This window comes from Mus pahari, chromosome 7 (genome assembly GCF_900095145.1).
Source record: "Mus pahari chromosome 7, PAHARI_EIJ_v1.1, whole genome shotgun sequence".
Taxonomy (NCBI): domain Eukaryota; kingdom Metazoa; phylum Chordata; class Mammalia; order Rodentia; family Muridae; genus Mus; species Mus pahari.
This window is the reverse complement of record NC_034596.1, coordinates 10,100,327-10,119,459: the sequence shown is the minus strand read 5'-3', so window position 1 is coordinate 10,119,459 and position 19,133 is coordinate 10,100,327. Positions and strand designations below refer to the sequence as shown.

The window sequence follows — 19,133 nt, the reverse complement described above, 5'->3', positions numbered from 1 at the left end:
TCCATATGGCAAAATAAAAGCTTGGGAAATTAAAAACACTGTAGTATTGACAGGGGAATAGGCTGATAGTCAAAGAGAGATGAACTAGTTCAAACATAGGTTTCAATGTACAGGGTAAAGTGATGATCCAAGAGAGCCAGAGGAAACTGACTCCATGACGCCATGTAACAGTGGTCCAGTCATTTAATGCATGAATAAATGTGACTTTCAAAGGCTAATGGACGGAGAGGGGAGCAGAAATTAGAAAAAAAATCTGGAACAGCATGCTGAATCGCAGGGATGAGAAAATGAGTCAGAAGGTAAGAGCACACACCGCTCTTGCAGGAGACCTGAGATCCAGTTCTCAGCATCTACATTTCGTGGCTCACAACTACCTGTGAGTCTAGCTCGGGGGCAGGATGGGGGTGGGGGGGTGGATCCCACAGCTTCTGGCCTGCAAGGCTCACATACATATGTTCTGACACAGACATGCACACGTACATATGACTTTAAGAAATAATTTGTAAACACAACAAAGTATGACATCAAAACCAAGAGTCATCTAGAAAAACACTGATGCATTTGCCACAGTGACCAAATTTTGACACTGGTATGACATCATCTCCAAATGTATTTGTTGGGCCTCGTGTTTATTGATTCCCTGGGCCATGTGTGTTCCAGGGGCACCAAGTTGAATGCACCTGATTCTAAACTTTTGTACAGAAAACAGAGAAAGTTGCTTATGTTTTTCCAAGAGAAACACAAAAGACATTCAACCTCACTAGAAGTCAGAGAAATATGACAGTGCTTTTATCCTGAAGTAGCATCATTCTTGTCCAATCAAAAGCAAGATTAGGGAGAGTGTTAACGTTCCATGCTATGTAAGATAAATAAGTGTCTCCATTAGCTGTCCTCTGGTCTTCTGATAATATAGGGACAAAAGTCAGGTGTGTTCATTTCTTTGCCAGTATTTTGTGCTTAGAAGATAACTAAACTGATTTTATAAATAAAATTATTTTACCAAGCTTTAGTGACAATAATGTTTTCAACCATTACTTGAGAACTGAAGTGTAGCTCCGTAAACTTGCCAACAATGCATGCGGCACTGGGCACTACACTGCAAATGAGTAACTACATGCATGCATGCATCCATCCATACATGCATACATTACATTAAGTAAATTATATAACATGTATGCACAGTAGTATTAACCAATTAGGGGAAAAAAACATTTGAAACCAATGATATGCTAGAGAGATAGCTCAGTGGTTAGGAGCACTGTCTGCTCTCCCAGAGGTCCTGAGTTCAATTCCCAGCAACCACACGGTGGCTCACAACCATCTATACTGGCATCTGATGGCCTCTTCTGGCCTGCAGATGTACTTACAGATAGACTATGCATCTACATAAAATAAATAAGTTAACTTTAAAAAAAACCAGTGAAATGAAGATTTAAGCCACATACCAGGAAGCGAGCACATGCAGTTATAAAAGTAAATACACTTTACACTTGTGGGCAGGTTACTGTGAACTGGCAGCAAGTCATACATCCACACACAAAGGATGAGTGGAATGCGTGTACCGCTTTTTTTCTCTTGTTACGGCACACGTCTCAGTCCCTGAGGTCTGAAACATTGTCAGTGTTCAATAAATAGCTATCAAATGAATGGACAAGTACGAGAAAATTCACTGTGAACAGTGGGTGCCTGTCAGTGGGAGGGCCTTGGATAAGTATCCCTTTGTCGCTACGGTTCGAACTTTGTTTTCATAAATGCGGTTTGTCTTTATAGTCAGGAGAAAATATGAGCTGCACTGAAGGAGCTTATATATGTTTCTAAAAGCATATGCCACACATATCCTTCAGCAAACCATCCTTCAGAAAGAACTATGAAGAAAGGAAATGTTGGAATTGGCCTTAAAAATACCTCTTGGTTTAATTTAATAGTGAAACTAAGAAAAGAACCGTCTGTGACAGAGCTGGGGAAAGGCCACCTTCAGCTATTGAATCAGTCGGGAAATGTTAATTCAGAACTCTGCACTCTAAGCACTGAGGATTCCTAAGTAAGTCAGGCTGAACATTCTCTGAAGGGCATGATAGCAGAGCTGTGGGGGTGGTACATTACCATGGTGGATACAGGACACTGTCATCCCTTAGCGAGGGCATCACTGGCTCAACACAGGATGGAAATACTACAGGCTTGGGACTGAAAGGAAAACATCTGAGAAGAAGCTCTGAAGTTGTAGCTCTGAGCTACAAAGGACCAGTCTGAGCCATCAAGGATTGGGGTTGGCGAGGTACCCAACAGGAGGCATGTGAGCAGAACTCAGGAGGATTCCTTATAATCAGTATAGGACTGAAGTGCCTGAGACTGGATACTAGATGAAACTGGAAATGTTCTCAAGGCCCAAGCTCAGAAGCCCTTGTGGGACTGGATCAGCAAAGCGATAACCTTCTATGGTGTAGGTGATAAGGACGCCCAAGAGCTTGCAGGAAATAAGTTCAAATTTACATTCACTCTAGCTCATTCTAGAGGCATGGGTCTGATGCAGGCAAGACTGCTGGTTTCCCAGGCCTTTGCTAGAGACTAAAAGTCTAGATGGCCACCCAGGACTCCATGTTCCAAAGCAACTCCCATGTGGACTAGAATTATACTATCCCCATCTTGAAATTCTTCAGAACGTTAAAATCAAAGAGGCTCCCCCATTTTCATTTGTGCAAGAAATTGTACCACAAATCAGGTGTAGTGTCTTGGCCAGAACAGAGGCATACTACCCTGCAGTCCTCAGAGAAAGAAGCGGGTATGTGTCTCCAGACTATTGATTTAGGATCCTTTCAGCAAACCATCCAGAAAGGCAGCGAGGCAAACCCTGCATGCATCACGGGTTCAGTGGGTATGCCCAGGTCGTGCATCACAGGCATAAACGAAGCCAAGGCAAAGACTCACTGTGTTCATCACCTGGAACCACCATTTCTCTGAGCCAACAAAGCAAGGAGATTCTTACGAAGGAATAGGGAAAGGCAGAGGATGGGTACTGGTAGCCAGGATTCTGAATACTGTGTATAATAGAATGGCTGCCTCAAGTGCATAGCCTACAGCTCAACCTCATGCCCTCTATGTACACTCGCCTTTCTTCATAGAATCCCTCTGACCTGAGTAGCCTCCTGCAGCCTAACCAAGAGTCCAGCGTCAAGAATGCCTTACTGTTTCTAAGCAGAGAAACAGTGCTGCCCCCAAGTTGTGGGCTCGGACTGACTGCCGGATCTGAATAGAAGGAAGCCCACTCAGACTCCAGCCCAGCTCCACAACACACACACACACACACACACACACACACACACACAGGCACACGTGCACACTCAGGCACACATGCACACAAACACAAACACCCCCCCTGGGCACATGAGGACCTACTTTTGTCACCACAAGCACATCCTTCCACAGATCTCAGAGAACTCCACTGCTTAAAAAGCTTTTGGACTAGCACTCCAGTTGCTATAGCAGGGCAGGGTCCTGAGGAGGCATCTGGGCTGCAGGGTAGAAATGTATAGTCCTCAAAAGAAGTGATCAAAGGTGGTGGAGTGAACCAGACAGGTCAGAGGTCTGCTGATGCACCCAGCATTGCCACCCAGAGAAAGCCCTGATCAGCAGGGCAGCCAAAGGCAGGACTGGCAACAGGTAATGGGCAAATGGAAAACTGTTAATACCCACAACGGGACTCTGTTTGACAAGATCTGGGTTTGGGTCCCTATCCTGCATGAGCTCAGAGCTTGAGGTCAGAAATCCCTTCATCTGTGTCACCAGGGGCTCTGCGGTTGGCCTTCCAGCACTTGCATCTCAGTCCTACCATTTACTGTGTGACCTTAGGAAGTAACATTGCCTCTCTGCTCTGTTTCTTCATCTACAAGCTGGACCTTTCAGGTCTGCTGTAGAAACTAAAATAAACAGACAAAGGGAGTTAAAATGATGTGTGTTGATAAATGTGAAGCCAGTTGTGTCCTCTCCAGTCTTCAGGGACATTACAAATTATGAGATAGACTCTCCAAACCAGTATCCACATGACAACAGCAGGAGGACTGGGAATGGGTCGCCTTTTTTAGCATCTTCTTTGTGCCTGGCATCTTACAAATGCTTTACATAAGTTATTGCATCAACTCTTCCCAACCACCTTGGGGAACAGACATCTTTACACATCCCCAAACTGAGGCCCAGAAACACAGAGCTCTGCTCAAAGTCGCACTTCAGAAATGCACCCCGGGTCAGGGGTGGGGGGTGGGGGTGGGGGAGGGGTTGACATGACCCCTACAGCTCACTCATTGCTCTAAGAAAACAACGGGCAGGGCTGGACACTATTGCTTCTTGGAGGAAGAAAAAAAAAAATGTTGATGTATCTCTAGGGAATGGGAGTCAGGATTTGCTGAAGTAACAAACATTTCAGGAATGTTACATAAAGCCAGGGTGATTTCTGCAGCGTCTCCGATGCGCAGTAACTGGGAAAGAGGAAACAAGAAGCGGACTTTTAGGGAAATGGAAGGTGTTGCTCTGGCACAAAGGCTTCACATGTTCTCCGTGGAGGAAAGGTGATGTAGAGAGTGGGAGGTTGGGCTGTAGGACACGCCCTTGAGGAACCATTCTCTTCTGCGTAGCCTGTGGAAACCACGGATCCCACCAAGACCCACACGTACCTCTCACTTACTTAGGAGCTCGGTGGCCTTCTGACACGGAGGGCAAGGTGCTTCAGCCTGTTCTCACAGGCTCACAGCTTTCCCACTTCACAGAAAACGCCAAATGCCTGTGTTGTGACAGGCACATATTTCTGGAGTCCATGGATGTTGTCCCAGCCTATGTATCTAACAATACATTCCTTGGTATTATTGTTAGAGCTGCTTAAAAGCTTAAACAGTCATTGCTAGCTGAAAGGCTCATGAGGCTATTGAGCCCTTGGAATGCAGCTAGGAGGAGCTGAGTACAGTGATTTCAAAGACCCTCCCATCCCCAACCCAGAAAAAGAGCATCTCATTGACTGTTTTCACGCTCATTCCGTGTTGACATAATACTGGTGAGATGCCTTTTGTATAGGATGGGTTAAATCAAATACATTTTTAAAACTGTATCCCCTTGTACTTTTCTGGAGATACCCATGGTCTGCCCTGTATTCTGGAATGTGTTTTGGAAGTTAGAAAATATTTTTCCCTTCCTTTCCGGGCCACCTGGAAGGGAGCCCCTCAGGCATTCTACTCCTGTTCTTGATCTGTAGGCAGAGAAACTGAGGCATCGAGTGAAGAAATGATTCAGGTGCTTTAGGTGACATCCCCACTCTGCCCCGACACCAGATGAGCCTTTCACCATCCTCGGGGTTGCCCGAGTCCTACTCCTAAGTACCACTGGCCTGCCCTCTCTCTCCTGAGGGGAAACCTGGAGATTCTCCTAGGAGAGGCATCTTTATTCATGAACCTGCTGGAGGGAGCCCTGGGAGGCAGTGGGAGGCAGCTCTCTGCTTTCCCTGCAGACTCAGAGATAAATATGGAACTGTGAGAGGAGAGCTTCCCTACTGGGAGTCAGAACATCCAACAGTAAACAAGGACTAGTGGCAGGGAGACTCCTCAGGCCAAGCCTAGCCCCCGGCATCATTCTGCAGCCTGTTCCCCTCCAAGCAGGCTCAGTTGAGTCACTGGGTAGCTATAGGCTGAGCTTTAGTCCCAACCCTGCCTGCTCTGAATACTCAGAAAGGTGCCTGCCAGCCTCAGCCAAATTCATCATCTGCCCCTTCCAAGCTGCTTCCCTGACTGTCCAGTGTGTCTAAGACCCTGACCCCAGAGAAGTCATCAGACCCCTAGTGGAATCAGGAGAGGAAGTTCCAGTGATGTTGTCAATTTGCAGAACCCAGATCCCTTCCAAACTGGTCCCAGGGAGAATTTTTATTTTCTCCAAGACTCCAAGAGATGAACTATGAACTTGTTCAGAATGGTTTAAGAAGCCGAGCTCTGTTCAGGCTGGTTAGAGCTGGTCACGGAGTGTTTATACTGTACCCACTACAACAGGTGTCTGGGACAGCATGTAATGAAAACTCTAACCACAGGCAGAGACCTCTGTTCTGTCCTTCAATTGATGGGCTACTTCCTTAGGTGTGGCCTATATGAACACATACACATACTTATACACAATACACACATTCAATATAGTCACAAACATGCACACACATTCTCAAATAATAAAGACATTCATATAAACACACATACTTGCACAGATACATTTTCACACATTAAACATATATATATATATATGCACTCACACATATTCACACCAAACTCATACATGCACACACACACACACACACGCATACACATACAGGCACATACACATAGGCATGCACACACACAAATACATATATACATATACACAAGTATATGCACATACATGTACACACACACAAGCACGTGCACACACACCCACACATACACACCCCTGGATCTTCTTGAACAAGTAAATCAAGAGCCCTGGGTTTTTGCCAGAGGCCACAGGCATTTTGAGCATTTTGATTAATCTGAGATTTCTAAGCACTGCTGCGCCCCAGGGCATCTCCTTCCTGCCTAGGTCTCACCGCAGTGGGTACAGATGGCTCTTAATGACAGAATGGAAAATCTGCACTTGTTCACATCTGTGTTTCCATTTTAGTTTGATGAGAGGTATAGAATGCCTAGCTCTAGGTCCAAATTGCCTGAGTTCAAGATCCAGCCACTAACTAGGTATGTGACCATAGACAAGGTACATAATAGCCTAACACAGTGGTTCTCAACCTTCCTCGTGCGGTGACCCTTTAATACGGTTCCTCATGTTGTGGTGATCCCCAAACATAAGGTTATTTCATTGCTACCTCATAACTAATTTTGCTACTGTTTGAATCCTACTGTAAATATCTAATATTTCTGATGATCTTAGATGACCCCTATGAAAGGGTCATTCTACACCCAAAAGGGTCCTGATCCACAGACTCAGAGCCACTGTCCTAGTACCTCTACTTACTTGCCTGTGTAATGGGATAGCAGTGGTACCTAGATCACGGGGTTGACAGAGGATTGTATGCATAAATAAGTGTTGGAAACAGGCCTGGCACATAGTGCTATAAAATAGAATTAAACCAGTGCTTCTTGTCAAAGACAATATCAAAAATCATACCGATTTAGCATTCCAAGGGTTGGTGAAAGTGCTAAAACTGACAGAGACTAAATTCCTTTTTTCTGTGTAAGAGTAAGCAAGCACAGATAGCTTAGCCCTTTGCCAAGTGTTGATCAGTCAATATGTGACCCAGCAGGGACCAGGACTACACCTCATCCACTAGACCTGCTTCACATCCCCACGGGATGTATGAAAGCAGAGAAAATTCCACATCTGGCCCAGGAATCCACCTGCCCACCAGAGTGATCACCTGCCCTTTGTCCCTGAGTGTGAAAGGGGCCTTGCCATGATGCCCCTGGCATACACTCAGAGACTCCCCATGCACCAACAGCTAATCCCCATTTGATGCCTCTGTACCTTTGAGTTAAACATTGATAGACCCTTCCTAACAGAACTCCCTGTGAAAAGATCCAGCAAAGAACAAATAGTTAAGTTGAGAAGGAAAATGATGCAGAGGGGAGGTCCTTTCTAGAACATATCCAAAGGGTAAACAGATCTCTCATAGATTTGTCTCAGTAGATAGTGAGGTCTCCAAACTCCTGGTCCAGCCACCCTACATGGCGGGATCCAGTTCCTTGTATTTGAGTGCATAAATTCTAAAAAATGCATGGGTTGGTTTCTCCCAAAAATAATCCTTGTCCCATCCCCCACATTCCCTTCACCCTACTCGAGATCTGGTTATTTCAAACAAGACTTCCTCCTAAACATAGCCTCTGAATCTAGCACCATATAAAAAAGAAATCTGGGGATTTCCTGATATTCCTCTGAGAGTATCTGCACTTGCTGGTCTCCTAGAAACTGGTGGCAGGAAGGAGTATGTTGTTCAAGCTATCCAAAAAAAAAAAAAGAAAGAAAACCTGGTCTCCCCAGAGGTTTTCCTGTTGGCTACATCCCTTGCCTCAGCTGGATCACTGATGCTAACCAGGTGTTTATCTGGATGACCTGGGTCTACCGGGGTTTGACTGTAAACATAGATGGGCCAGCATATGCCCTAAACAAACTGCCAGGGACTACACATAGCCCTATTACTGGCCCGCTGAGTTCACCGCTGCTCTCCCTTGTGTTACTAAGTTTATGACTCTACACTTGCCTTCCAAGTCATGTGAGACCAGGACATTTTTAATGTTTTTCTGCACACATTTAGGCCTAGCCAATCCTAGCCCATAATGGAGATACACAGGATGATTATTGCTGGTTATTCACTCATATATTTTCTCCATTAAAAGAATGAAACAGGACTGGGATGTAACTCAGTTCAATATCCAGCACCACATAAATGGGACTTGGAAGCCCACACCTATAATCCCAGTACTGGGGAACAAAAGGTAAAAAGATTGGAAGTACAAGGTCATCCTCAGCTACAAGTCAGGTTGGAAGCCAGTATGGGACACATGGGACTCCGTTTTTAAAAAGGAGGAAGAAGATAGAAGAAGGAAGAAGATAGAAGAAGGAAGGAAGGAAGGAAGGAAGGAAGGAAGGAAGGAAGGAAGGAAGGAAGGAAGGAAGGAAGGAAAGAAAGAAGGAAGGAAGGAAGAGAAAAGGGAGAAGGAAAAAAGAACAAGAAAGAAGAAGGGCAAATGAGCAAATGAACATCACCACCTGTGGGTTTTTTTCAAAGTTCTTCATCTTCTTGGCACATGTATGGAGCACAGCCTTGCTCAGTCATACAGTAATAGTAAGAACAACAACAGTATCTTTCATTTGCTGACTTCCCACCAAGCAAACAGCATGCAGGCAGGAGTCAGTGCACCATCGTCTGGTCAGTCCACCAGCTCTTTGCAAGTGGAAAGCCAGGTACCAATCCCAGGCATTCTAACTCAATGTGTGCATCCTTGAATCAATCAGGCCAGCAGCCAGTTCACTCTCAACACAACCCCTTGTTCTTATAAACTAACTAAGCCTTTGGAAGCCATTACAAACCTTTTGATCAAAGTCCTACATCTAGTAAAATACACAAGTGGCATCCAATCCCAAATCCCTGGTCCCCAAAGTTTGTACCTACTACCGTAGCATTCTACCTACAGTGTGTGTGTGTGTGTGTGTGTGTGTGTGTGTGTGTGTGTGTCTGTGTGTCTGTGTGTGTCTGTGTGTGTCTGTGTGTGTCTGTGTGTGTCTGTGTGTCTGTGTGTGTCTGTGTGTGTCTGTGCGTGTATGTCTGTGTGTGTGTCTGTATGTGTGTGCATGTGCATACATGTGTTCATGCATGGAAATGCACATATATGGAGAGCACCTGTACATACACATGTAGAAAGAGACCAGAGATCAATCTCCAGTAACATTACTTGGGACCTTTCCACTTTGAATTTTTGGTTGATCTGTTTTGTTGGGGATCTGAAGAATTCTTTTACTTGGCCTGAAACTCACCAACTAGTCTAAGCTAGCGCAGCAGTGAGCCCCAGGGATCCACTCGCCTTTACTTTCACCATGCTTTGCTTCACACATAACACCTAGCCTACTTTTTTTATACGTAGGTCCTGAGGTTCAAACTCAAGTCTTCATGCTGACATAGCAATCACTTTACCAACTGAGCTGTCTTCCCAGCCCCCCACCCTCTCTTCTTTACATGTCAGGGCTTCTTTGTCTTTCCTTCTGTTATCAAACTTCATTTTACACCTGCGTTAGCAGAGATGACACTAGGTGGATTGTAATCTGAAAGTTGAAAACAGGGCAGTATTGGTTGGTGGGGTTTAGAAGAGCATGGTAGAGTTGGTAGGTCAGTTCCTTCCTTCAGACAACAGATATCAAAAAATATTTAAGATGTATATTCTTGCATTGGTACTGAATACGTTCATTTGTCACAATCATTCCTCTTCCACAACTGGAACGTCCTTACCATGGGTTGTCACTGATGTCATCAGTCCCCTGGGATTACATTGGTGACCTAATGTGTAGGAGTCTGAGAGGAAGCCAGGATGGCACTCTCATCAGTGTCCCTGAGATACAGTGAGATTCGTTGAGTGTGGGATGAAATGAATTGATCGTAAGTAGAGTGCTTTGTTCTGGAGAAGTCAGAGAGAAAACAAATAATCAGGTAGTCTGTCATGTCGTCCGCTTGAGACGAACAATGAAAGATCAAGCCAGGTGAGTAGCTGCCTTCCATCTCTCCCTGTGACAGCGTGCTTCTGCCAGCACCTTAAGGATGCTCACCTCCTGCCTAATTTCAGAATCAATTCGCTTTTAGAGCATCAGAATAACCTTCCTTCGAACACACCACATTGGCTCTGTGATTTATTATTGACCTCCTATTTTTGTAACAAATAAGAAAAAGTTGGTGACTCATGATTATCATCAAGGAAAGGACTGGAGGAGTCCCCTTTCCCTAATCAAGATGCCGATGACCCAATTTACACTGGAAATTGTGTATTGAATGGGAGGAAAGAGAATTGATTTGGTCTATATAGCCAACAGTACGCTTCAGGATCTCAAACACTTCCAAAAGGGACGGTGACAGCAAGATACCATAGCAACAGAGAGTGGTAGAGATGCAAAGGTAGAGACAGCCATCCAGGGAATGTGTGCTTTCAAACTTTCAATCACCCTGCCTCTTGGTTTCTTGAGTTCTGGAATTGCAGGCACACACTACTACACCCACTGTCTGTCTGTCTATCGGTCTGTCTGTCTGTCTCTCTACCTATTTATTTTATATTTTACTCGGAATCAGAAAATACATTTAAAAAATAAAACTGAAAGGAACCTTGAAGCTCCTTGGATGTATCCCTCCCTTTACATCCAGGGTAACAGAAATCTTAGAGGTAAGCCACACCTTGATACCGTGTCACTTCAAACCTACATCCTTTCTTCTACAACACATTGCATCCTTACAACAGACACACAGAAAGCACCTACCTAACCTGCCGGACCCGCCTCTGAGAGGAAGTGATGAAAAAAAATCTCTTTTGAAAAAGTTCAAAATCTCTCAACTGCGGAGGCTCATGTAAAAATCAAAAATAAGTTAAATATTTTCTTACTTTTAGAGGGAAGAGCAAAGCAAACCCATACTCCAGGAGTGTAAATAATTAAATGTCCTACTCTCTGGGTTCTACTCATGATCATCTGGGCCCCTCCAAAGGGCTTATGTCACTTCCCTGACTCCACACCACAGCTACTGTTGTTCTTGGTGGCTGTCCCATGGTACTGGCATCTTCAAAATGCTGGGGTCATCTGCTGAAACTGGGCTGAACTTTCACCAGCAGCCTCTCCTGGGCTCTCTCCAGGGACTCTCATCCTGCCACACAGTGCCAAGCCACATGTCCTCCATGATCCCTTCCTGGCTTCAAAGTCAGCACCACCTGAGTGGTTCTTTACACTACCAAGATCAACTGCCAGCACTTGGCCATGGCTGGAAGTCAGCTTCTGTGTGCTGGCCCTCAGGGGACACTTCCCAGATTTCTCTTCAGTGATGCTACTTGCTTTTTAGTCAGCACTAATTTCTCAGCTCCAGAGGACCAGCATTGAGCATCCCAGCAAAGCAATGGTTTCATAGTCAGTAGTTCTGGTATCTTGTTAATCACAGCCAATTCTTCAGCCCCAGATAAACAGAAACACAGAATCTCAATTCAAAATAACAAATGGCTCCATAGTCTTTAAACTTCCCTATCAAACTTAACAGGCCAGGCCTCCATCATCTGCCTTGCCCTCAACATTCTTATCTTCCAAGTTCCTACAAAACAGTCCACTGAGATTTCAATAGTACATGGCTTTTCTAGCTCAAAATCCTAAAGTCCTTCCATAATCTTACCCAAAGCAACATGGAAAGGTCTGTGACAGCCACGCTGCACTATCCTGGTACCTATTCCTCCTAATTAAGGTAACTGGTGCTGTGATGAAATACGATGACTAAAGCAGCTTGGGGAGGAAAGAGTTTGTTTGGCTTACACTTCCACATCTTCAGTACATTACCAAAGGATGTCAGGACTGGAACTCCAAATGGGGCAGGAACCTGGGGGCAGGAGCAGATGCAGAGGCCATGAAGAGATGATACCTCCTGGCTTGTTCCTCATAGCTTGCTCAGCCTGCTTTCTTATAGAACCCAGGACCAGCAGCCCAGGTATTGAACACAGTGATCTGGGCTCTCCTCCCTCAAGCATTAATTAAGAAAATGCCCCAGGGCACACCTTTAATCCCAGTACTTGAGAAGCAGAGGCAAGCCAATTTCTATGAGTTAGAGGCCAGCCTGGACTACAGAGTGAGCTCCCAAATTTATGGAGGCATTTTATTAATTGAGGTTCTCGATTAGCCTGTGCCAAAAGTTGACCTAAAACTCCTCAGTACAAGCCATTGCTGTGCCTGTGTTCATAGCTGTGTGGATGTTCAACAAGAGGCTGAGAGGTAGCTCAGTGGCGGGCACTGCTCATCATGTCCTAACTAAGAATCTGAGTCCACAGACCAGAATGGACAGTGGGAGATCATCTTCGTAACAACTGAGCCCTGTGGTTGGGTAGAGTGTCGGTCTCTTCCATGGCCCTGTGCAGCACGGTCACCCAGAGACCTCTTCTCTTTGGTTCCATCTTGACCATTGCTCCAGGTGACTAACTTACCAGAATCCCGTTCTGTGATCTGAGGGCTGAACATATAATCTTCAGCTAGGAGCTGGGGAGCTGGCAGAGCCCTGCAGTACCCTTGGTGTCACACGTTCCTGGCACAAGGTATCAGCCATCACAGTAGGTTGGGCCAGGCCCAGGCCACGGTCTGGTTTGTACAGGGCTTCCCCATTGTAGGTCAGCTGAGGGATTCAAGGGGGACTGTGATGTCTCATTACAGAGAAGAAGGAAGAACACGTGGGCATCTTGCCATATGGGGAGATGACCACACACACACACACACACACACACACACATGCCACCATGCTCTCTAAATTTCACACAACTTCCTGAAAGATGAGACATAATCCGTCAGTAAGTAGATGCAGAGGAGAGCTGAGTATGGAAGGTTTAATGCTCTGAGACCATTTCTGTGCCCACTCTGGTGGTCTGAAGAAAGACAGGCTGGTGACATGACTTACTGATGTTAATCACAAAAAGACTGGGGGCCTTGGTACCTCTTAGAGGTAATGAACCTTTCAGTCTTCAATGCTGGGAAGACCCCATAAAGAAATGCAGGCGGATTTCTGAGTTCGGGGCCAGCCTGGTCTACAAAGTGAGTTCCAGGACAGCCAGGGCTACACAGAGAAACCCTGTCTCAGAAAAAAAAAAAAGAAGAAGAAAGAAAGAAAGAAAGGCAGGGACAACCCCCTGTCCCAGGAAAAGCTGCTGCTGTAGAGCTAATTGGTTCTCTAACTCCTGTTTCTATCAGAGAGAGAAGCAAACACCACAGGCATTTCATAGGGTCGTCTCTCTTCTCCTGAGTGTTAGTCTCCCTGGAGTAGGGCTGAGTTCAGGGAGGGACAATGGATATTTATGTGATCCTGAAACTCAAGACAGTGCAGAAGATCAAAGGATAGTTAAGCCTGGTGCTAAGGTGAGAGGAAGTGACTGCTTATTTTCCTAAAGTTTAAAACTCATAATTTTGTGTTTGCTGCCCTCATCTGTGAATTTAGATACAATTTGTATCCAGTACTTTTTTTATGAAGTAGTGTAATTGATATCTTAGTTACTTTTCTATTGCTGTGATGAGACACCATGACCAAGGCAGCTTATAGAAGAAAGAGTTTATTGGGGCTTACAGTTTCAGAGGGTGAGCCCATGGCTATTGTGGCAGTAGGGGGGGTGGGGCACAGCACTCTGCAGATAGGCCTGGTGCTAGACCAGTAGCTGAGAACTCACATCTAGACTCACAAGCACCAAGCAGATAACAACTGAGAATGGCATGGGCTTTTGAAATCTCAAGTGACATACATCTACCAACGAGGCCTAATCCTTCCCAAAACCAGTTCTACCAACTAGGAACCAAGCATCCTGAATATATTAACTTATTGGGGCCATTCTCATTCAAACTGCCATAAACTTCTCCGCTGCCACTTGTGGGAAGCCAGGTAATTTGCCATTACAAGATGGCGCCTACTTCCTGCATGCTTTCTTGATAAACAAGCAATGTGCGCATGAGCATTCGGGTATCCGCTGAGTCACTGCTCGCCCCGGAGCATGTTAATGAGGTTCTGATGGCATATCCAATCAGGAAGCTCCACGCCTATCCTAAGCATATATAAGCAGCACCAGTTTTCGGGNTCGGGGTCTTTCACCACAGCAATCAAGCTCTCCCAATAAACGTGTGCAGAAGAATCCTGTTGTGGCGTCTTCCTTGCTGGCGAGGCCGGCGTCCACAGCCACTAATGCTTGCTTTGTTTCCATTTGTGTTACTAACAGGTAATACAAGGTCGGCACATAGTAGCTGCTCATGAAACGTTTTTAAAATGAAAGAAAGAACCAGTCTCAAAAATAATCCTGGATTGCATTTTAGCCATTTCTCTGAAGCACATACATGTTGCCAGCAGGTGGCGACAAACGCAAGAGAGAATTTCAGGCTTTGAGGGATGATGGAAGCTTGGAATTATCTAACATTTCAACAAACACAAATTTCTGCATATTTCCGCAAACAACTCCTGATTACAAGAATCACAAGTGTGTCAGAAGTGGCTGGGCGGATCTCAGTTCAAATCCTGCTTCCTACCGCCGAGATCTTGTACAAACTCCCTGATCTTTCAAGCTTTGACTACTTATCTGTAAAATGAAAACCATGAATAAGTAAAACTGAGGGAAGAGGAGTTAACACAAGATTTCTCTGCATAGCCTTGGCTGTCCTGGAACCCTGCCTGTCTCTGCCTCCTGAGTGTACCGCCTCTGCCTGGGTCTAAAATAAAATTGATAACACCAGGCTTTATTATAAGGATTAAATGAGGTAACAAAGTATCCTATATAGACATAAAGGTATAATCTCAATGTTCATTTCAAAAGCCAGTGTGCGGTGCATGCCTGCAATCCTAGCACTTAGGACATGGAAGCAGGCAGACAGATTAATCGTTCAAGGGCAGCCTAAGCTACAGGAGAACCCTATTTTAAAATAGTAACAAAAATAAATAAATTCAGTCGATGAAAATTACTTCCATATCAATATTTAATATAGAAGTTAAAACAATATATATGGAAGTGGGGAGACGTTAAGAATAATATTAGGAGGAAAAAACTGTATGCTCAGGCTCTATTCTTCACTGAGAGAAATAGGTTTGAGTTCAAACCCTTGCTTTCTTCTTGAAGAGACTGAATAGACTGTGACTCCAGTTTTCCATAATGACCCATCTGGGATTAGACCAAGCCATCCAAAGGAGAGGTATTCTCTGATAAGAAAGGCTCAGAACACGACAGACAGGAGTTTTCAGAGGAAACGGCCACTCCAGACACGCCACAGCTCTCAAGCCATCACTTCTTCCCCAGCAAAATGCACGAGCCAGCAGAGTCGGCAAATAGACCTTACCCAGGCACAAGTAACTTTCATAGTCCAAAATCTGGGATCGATTTTTTTCTCTCAAGAATTTCCCAGTTCTAAATTAATTTTTAATATACTGACCTACAGTGCCTGGCTATTTTTAGATAAAGCTGTCAGCTATCTCTTAACTTAAAGGTATGCTAAGAGACATAAGAAAGTGGAAATATCACCCTGCCAGAAAGGAGCAGGGAAAAGAAAAGTGCCCGGCACTCTCTGGTGGCATAAAGACTGCTGGATAAACTACCCTGGGACAGGGAACTGGAGACTCCGAAGGGTGGATTCTGCTCCATTCTGGGGCCAGATCTCAGGCGCCAGCCCTACCTACAAGCAGAGCAGCCCACCAGTAACTCCTGCCTGTAGAAGGGCAACCTCCACTGGTGCCCGTGACCCACAAAGAGCAAACGTACACGCTAGAATGTGTCAGGTACGAATTTCCTCCTTCCCGCACGCAGAACTTGGCATTCAGACCTCATGTCCAAGTCCCTCAGTAGCTAGGAGGGAGGTGAATGAGAATCCTACTGAGCGGGTCACAAGGAAGCCACTTCCCTGAAGAGCCCTTTCCTAAGGTCTCCCGAGCTCTGTTCACCCAGTGTTCCAGCTCTTAGCACTTAAAAAAGATCATGGCAGACTCCAGATGATTTCCGCAATGGCTATGTGGCCCAGGCGCACACGGACTTCAAGCTGTTGGTCTCTGCATCTCCAACATCCAGGATGGGACTCAAAAAAGAAACCTTGTAATTTTGATTAAGTACTAATAGTGGGAGGTTGGGAGAAACCGGATGTGGTTAGGGAGCAAGGAAACAAAGGGCAATGCCGGCTCTCAGGACTACATAAAGGTAAGGTTGATGGCCAGATATAGTGGCACATATCTGTAAACCCAGATCTTGAGAGGCAGGAACAGGAGGGTTCAAGGCCAGCCTGGTCTATATAATGAGTACCATGTGAGCAGGGTTGAGAGAAGGGGGAGACATCTGTGAAAACCATAAGTAGCTTTGAAGTTTATGTATTCTGAGATAATGAAAAGCAAAACAGAAAACTGAAGAATGGGACTCAAGTGAGCTACAGCCAAGGTAGAAGTAACTGAGATGGAGACAACTCCACCCTTCGTGTCCGATGGCCATGGAAACTTTGGGCTCACCTATGAGCAGTTCCTGGAGCTAAAAGAGCACTTCCTGAAAGACCCCTGCTCCAAAGACAAGACTCTAGAGGCCTTGGCTGACAAACTCATACTGATCAAAGGATGCATTAGGCTTTGGTTCTCCCAGAAAAAAAAAGCCTGAGATGAAGCTTACACGGTGGTCTATGCCCCAGGCCCTCAAGCACTGGGGAATGTACAGTTACCACTGGGCACCAAGAGAAACCACGGGGCAGAACCCCAAGGAGACTTCTCAAAATGAACCTGGACTCTCCAAAGCTTTGGAAGCCTTGAATAGTCTCACACTCTCTTCTGGGTACCAAAGCAGAGATGGCATGCCACAGGATTTCGGACTCCCTAGCATATCTAGTACATGCTCTTTTGGTTTTTTTCAACTTCCTTATTGGGCATGGGGCTGTTGGGTTTTATGTCTATCGCTGGTGCATTAATGATAAAGCTCGAATTCATAGAAAAAAAAAAAAAGAAAAGAAAAAGAAAAAAAAAAAAGCAAAACAATTGCCCTTCTTTTAAGCTACTAAATGTTGGGGTGATTTTGGCTACACAACACCAGAAATAGAAACAGTGTAGAGAAGGGACAGCTCCTAGAGCCAATGGTCCTCAACCTTCCTAATGCTGTGAGGCTTTTGTTTTGTTTTTAATTTTATTTCATGTGCGTTGGTGTTTGTCTGAATGTATGTCTGTGTGAGGATGTCAGAGTGCCTGGAACAGGAGTTACAGACAGTTGTGAGCTGCTGTGTGAGTGCTGGGAAATGAACCCTCATTCTCTGAAAGAGCATCCAGTGCTCTTAACAGCTGAGCCATCTCTTCAGCCCCCAGCTGTCACCCTTTAATACAGTCCCTCATGTTATGGTGACCCCCAACCATAAAATTATTTTTGTTGTTTGTTTAAAACTGTAATTTTGCTACTGTTACATCTGTTTTCTTTTGTTCTTAGGCAACCCCTGTGAAAAGGTTGTTCTACAACCCCCCCCAAAAGGGTCGCAACCCAGAAGTTGAGAACTACTGTACTAGATGCAGTCCGCAGTGGTCTCTCTTGCCCCTATAATTCTGTGTAGACCATACACATAGGTTCCTGATATGAAAAGGCATATTTGATTTCTATGGCAAATTTTCTTTTTCCAATTTAAGAAATTATTTTATTATTAATCTATATGTGCCCACGTGTGATGTGTGATGTATAGACGAGTGTGCGCACACGGGTGCCACAGCATGTAGGTGGAGGCCAGAGGACAACTTACGGGAATCGGTTCTCTCCCCCTACTTTACTTGAGCTCCTGGGATCAAACTTGTGTCAAACAGCAAGTGCCTTTACCTGCTGAGCCGTCTTGATGGACCAAGAGGAAATTCATCTAGTTTCCAGTGTGCTTCTGGGTACGGGAAGAACTGGGTGTGTAGGGCATAGGGGAACCTAGCAGATAAGGGCAATGAGGCCATGGGCTAAAGAGAGCACACTGGTGGCTGCTTACACTGTTCTTCCAATCAAGCAAAACCTAGGGCAGGAATAGCAGAGACCAACCCTGGTGCTCTGCCAATGACTCCTACTTACAATATTCATCCAGAATGCAAACAGACCTTCCATGCATGCTTTGGACAATGTGGTTTGGTTTGGTTTCTGTTTGGGGTCTTGAGATACACGTATGTGGTTGTCAGTGCTCAGAACTGCCTGCTGTTTGTGGCATACCTGGGATCCTGTCTTGGGGGGAACCAGGACTACTGTGAAGTGGCTCTCAAGGTCTCATAGACATCCTCTCCTCTGCTCCTTGTGTCCATTCTGTCACCCAAGCAGCCTGTTGCCTGCTGGCTCTGTGGAGAAAGCTCTTTATGTCTCTCACAATAAGCCTGGTCATGTTCTATTTTTAATGGATTTTTAAATGTCTGCTCTGCAAAGGAAAAGTCCCTGTTTAAAAAAAAAAACAAAACAAAAAAAACAAAAAAAAAAAAAAAAAAAAAAAAAAAAAAAAAAAAAAAAAAAAAAAAAAAGAACAATTGGAATCTCACCCAGGGACGTGACACAATGTGTCATGGCACCAGAGACAGAGGCAGAAAGCTGGTCCTCCCTGCATCCTGTGGTGTGGTGACCCCAAAGGAACCTAGAAATGTATGTTGCATAGCCCCATGTGGCCTGCTACTTGCCTCTGTCCTGCCCTGGAGGTGACTAATGGAACTACAGAAAAGCAAGGTGTTGAATGACTGGGACCTCATCAATTTGGAAGTCACATGCCTCCACAGGAAATGGTCTATCCCTGTGCCCAAAGAAAGGGGCGAAAAGGCCTCCCCTTCTCTCTCCCTTCCCTTCATCCCTTCCCTTCATCATTTTTTTTTTATTATTATTTTCTTTATTTACATTTCAAATGCTATCCCGAAAGATTCCCATACCCCTCCCCCCACCTCTGTTCCCCTACCC

At 45.1% G+C, this 19,133-nt stretch overlaps 1 protein-coding gene across 1 annotated transcript in view; it reads left to right on the top strand.

The window, feature by feature from the left end:
- Vsnl1 (visinin like 1) overlaps positions 1 to 19,133 on the top strand; it is a 110,647-nt gene that overhangs the window by 83,863 nt on the left and 7,651 nt on the right. The gene's annotated exons all lie outside the window — the stretch shown is intronic.